Here is a 4,650-nt window from a genome sequence, read left to right as displayed (position 1 = left end):
TTTCGGAGCCAAGTTGTAGCGAGGATTCAAACAGCCTGACTTCTGATGTCCACCAGAAGAAATATGGAACAATTTGATGGACTTTTGTGTGTTTCTTGGAAGAGAACAAAATTGAAAATGCCAAATCAGGAAGCGTATTGGCAGCTGTCCGGCACGCAAATACGAGGGCCAACTCGCAGTGCTCCATTATCTTTCAAACTTCAGGGGCTGTTTTGACTGGCATACATGCACGGATGGTGATTCTATTCAAATGTTTAAGGTAAAGTATTCCTATATGATCATTGGATGGAAACGTGGAGAGCAGGCTGTAGGATTCTGCAGAGAGTATATTTTAAACCCACAGCCCTGGGTGAGAGGAATGTGCTTTGCCAAGTTTTGTGGTGGTTTTTGTGGCATTTTTTACAGCGAGTTGATCTTTTTCATGTTGCCTGGTTTAATACTGCCTTCAAGTCATCCTGTTAAGCTCCTAGTTGAAACTTCTGAAGTGGTAAACACGACGTGTCACGCATTCGGGTGCTTTTAGTTGGAAGGGCAGCTTCTCCAGCAACATTGGTAAACTGTAGCCTGGGAGTTTCTTATCATCAACAGCAAGAGGGTGACATCCACGACCAGACATGTGACGGGTGATGGGCTGAGTGACATTCTCATGCATCAGTAAACAGTAGTAGATGAATTTGAAAGTACTACGTACAGAATAAAACATATTAAAACAATATCACTATGCATATTGTTTTGTTCTTTCGTTTCTACGCTTTCCACACAGAAGAGCTATCCAGTGTAATGCAGAACTGATGCATAGGGCTGAATAAATACTAACGTCTTTTATGAAACGGCATTTTAAAACTAAACGACCTCCAAATGAGAGTTTTAGCTGCGTCTCTCTAACGACCTCCATCCACACTACTGCAGTTGGTTGTTTACTCACAGACATCGGGAAAAACACGTGTCAGCTTCCGAGTGACTAATGACATTTTCCACAAAGCACCTCATCGTCAAAGAAGCTGGTTCATCGGCTTCCAAGAGACAAAATAACAGACTCAGCTTTCTGCAGGGGCCACGTTCGTCCACGTTCGTAAACATGTCGCTCAGTAAAGATGCTGAGTTTGGAATTATAGGTTTTGTCTTGCTAATGGTTAAGATGAAGAAAAGGGGCAGAGAGAGAAAAGAGGAGGAATGAAGAATAAGTTTTCTAAAGGACAGTGGACTCAGGGAGGTGATATCTCTGAAGGTCTCAGACAGTTCACTTTTAAAACTTATAATAAAAACATGAAAGGAAAGTGTCAACATAGATCTATCTTCCCTGCAGCAGTTGGTTTGAGATCAAACTTGTCAGCAGCTCTGGGATCAGCACTGTGCGATGAGACAACACCAGGGAGATGAAGGATTATCACATCGGTCTGAAACAAACATATAAACACAACATGTATGTGTGAGCTGGTGTCTCTCAAATGAGCTTAAGAGATAAGAAAGTGTTCCCCTCAGATCAAACATAATGAGACATAGACTGAATGATGAAGATGGAATATTAATACGTTTCATTTCCTGTCATCATCACATTTGTGGACACACGAGAAACCAAATGTCCACGTGTCTCAGGTCCCAGTAGATCAGATTCACACGGCGGTCATTTTCAAGTTATAAAAAGATAGGGAACTTAACTGCTTCCTAACGGATCAGTGAACAAAAAGATGGTTGAAAATTAAAATACGAAGGTTAAACAACATATTTGCTACTGAGCAGATTCTGGCTTCACATCACGTCATCACCGCAGGATGTTTCTGCTTCATATCTGGGTTGAGGGAGGAAGTGGAGTCGTCCTTCTTTATTTACAATCTGTGAAACGAAAACTGCTGCTGCCACCGCTCAATCTCCAGGGTGACACGGGGGGGTCAGACCTATCACGGAGTCTCGCCCAGTGGGATGAGGGTTAAAGAGGAAACTGCTTCTAAAATGATGTTTTACCTCCGCCTCGGGGTTGGGTCAAAGTGCTGGATCAGGGTGAACGTGCAGCTCTCATGTGCGTGATGGTGTCTGAAGGTTGGAGGAGGAGGAGGAGGAGGAGGAAGAGGAGGAAGAAGAGGAGGCGAAGGAGGAGGAGGAGGAGGAAGAGGAGTGAGCACAGCGCCAGGAACAAGTGATTACCTTCCCCCGGGCCCAGTTGTAAAATGTCACCTATGTGAGAAATGGGTCTGTGCTGGGTGACCTGTGGACCCTGACATCATTCGCTGTTCTGGTGTTTGAGCAATGTTTATCTTTTTCTAAAATAAGGGACGTTGTTCTCATTTCTCTACTTCCCTCTGTTTCCCTCTCTCAACTCCCGTGTGTCTTGCTCCGACCTCCAAAGCGAAATTAAACAAACTCCCTTTCGCCTGAAAAACACACATTTTTCACAATTTATCATAACAGATGAAAGTACCTAAAAAACGATAAGTGTAACACAAGACAAGAAAGCAGAAAACACCTTCATCCCTGAGTCACTAGCATCATTACAAATTACTGCAATATGCTGAAATGGAGACATACACTGAGGAAGACCAAGACTCAACAGTTTATCACTTAACAGAGACACACACAGCGAGGAGCAGACGGTGTGAAGTAAATCCAAGTTGCTTACACAACCCGGGTGGTGCAACGGCCCCGATGAAGACAAATCACTGAGAACAATTGAAAATAAATCCTGGTGAACCGGAGAAGACTTGTGCGATATGTGTTAATTTAGCGAGAGTAAGAATTATTCAGGGGAAGAAATAGAGAAGTTTAAACATTAAGTTAATGATGATTTAACTGTTTGTAACAACTGATGCTACAAAGAAAACAGAACAGCCTGGAATAAGTAGCTGGTTTGAGAAAGTGTCCGTGTGAGAGAATAAAAGCTGGTTAGGTCCAAATTATATTCATTATGTTTCTTTGGTTTGTTTTTCAGCCACAGCCTCTTCACAGATCTTTGTCCCTGAATCTGCCTCGGTCATCAGAGCTGCAGGTCAAACATGAGATCCAGCTGAATATGCAAGTTTCTAAAAAAAAGGATATTGCAGTGTCACATTAGTAAAACATGAAGTTATTTCATGAGACAGGATTGCATGAGATTATTGACCCCTGCTGCTCACGGGAGCTAAAGCTGCAGTGAGCATCAAACCGACTTTACAATATTAAAGGAGACACAAGATGCTTTTTGAGACTTTCCATTTCCTCCAGTGTGTTCTAAAGGTTCGTTGTGTAAAGTCTGCAGACCAATCACAACAGAGTGGACCAGCGGGCCAATCAGAGCTGACCGGGCTTCATCAGGAGGCGGGTCTTAAAGAGACAGGAGCGAAAACCAAGTGTTTGAGACAGAGGCTGAAAAGAGGAGCTGCAGCAATGGATATTTAAGGAGTACATTTTAATTACATGATGTCACTAAGGGCAGAGTATATAGGCACAAAATAAAGGTTTGGTTCATGATTTAATTGTTTATATAAAATTGAGGCTGTAGAGAACAGAAAATGTCCCTAAAATGAAAAGGTTCAGCTGCTGTTAAAGGGAATGTTGGACACTTGTGAAAGTAGAGGTTTCTCATGTTTAAATAAGTCAAATCAGTTACCAGCAGGAAAGTCCAGCTGAGGGGGACACGTGGGGACTGGGACATTTTTTATCTAATGTCAAAAATATTCTTCCTTCGGTTTCGAGTTGAATTTTAAAAAGAATCCCTCTCGGGTCTAAAGTCTCCAGAACACATTATTTTGTCCCAAAATTTGACCCCAAGCACCGGTACTTGTCGCCAGTACTTGGACATCACACTCTGGAAACAGAGAAATGTCTCTGAGTGTGACTGGAGTCCGACGTCTTCACAGGAGGCCAACAGGACAAACAAGGGGAGATGTTGGTTTCCTGACCCTGAGCTGATTAACTGAAAGGCGGATGTCGACCCCCTGATATGAAAATGAAGCCTCTTGATTGCTTCCTAATCAGGCCAGAGTAATTCAATGACTGACTGTGATTTTGAAGTGGCACCTTTGGAAATATAGAACGAGTCAAGCTGAAGATCAACCTCACTCACACCATCACAAACAACACAAGCTTGATTTTCGATCCCCCCCCCCCCGGGGAAAACATCTTATGTTGCTGCCCTCTGTGAGTAATTGATAATAAAACTGATGTGAAACACAATCGCATAGTTAAACCCCAGGGTCAGTCATTCTGTGATCTCAATATGTGGTTACCTCATGAAAAAGGCAGACCCCCCCCCCCCCACAACCACCACCAACATTTCCCCCCCTGCTGCATTTTTTTATTGCTTCTGCAACCTCTCACTGCTGCAGCTCCTCCAGCCTCAGCTTCCATCTTCCATTCCCTTTTCCACAAAGCCCAGTCAATTGGCTCCTTCCCAATCCAATTCCACTACAATAATATCTGCTCCTGCTGCACCAGTCCCAGGTTCTGGCCGGGGCTTCGTAAACACATGGTGCGTTTTGTCCCTCTGGCACGAAACACTAAAGGACGATGTTGTTCCAGCCCTTTGTCTCATCCTCAGGCTGCAGCTCTATTCTGTCAGAGCGGCCGTCTGTCCCACAGCTTGTCTCACAGAAGACGTTTTGACACTTTGCAGGAGTAACCATATTTGTAAGGGTGAGGGGTGGAGCCTGACTGATAGCTCCACCCACACCTGCAAAC

The sequence above is a fragment of the Platichthys flesus genome, chromosome 17 (assembly GCF_949316205.1).
Source record: "Platichthys flesus chromosome 17, fPlaFle2.1, whole genome shotgun sequence".
Lineage (NCBI taxonomy): Eukaryota > Metazoa > Chordata > Actinopteri > Pleuronectiformes > Pleuronectidae > Platichthys > Platichthys flesus.
The sequence above is the reverse complement of the archived record's forward strand: the minus strand, read 5'-3'. Positions refer to the sequence as shown.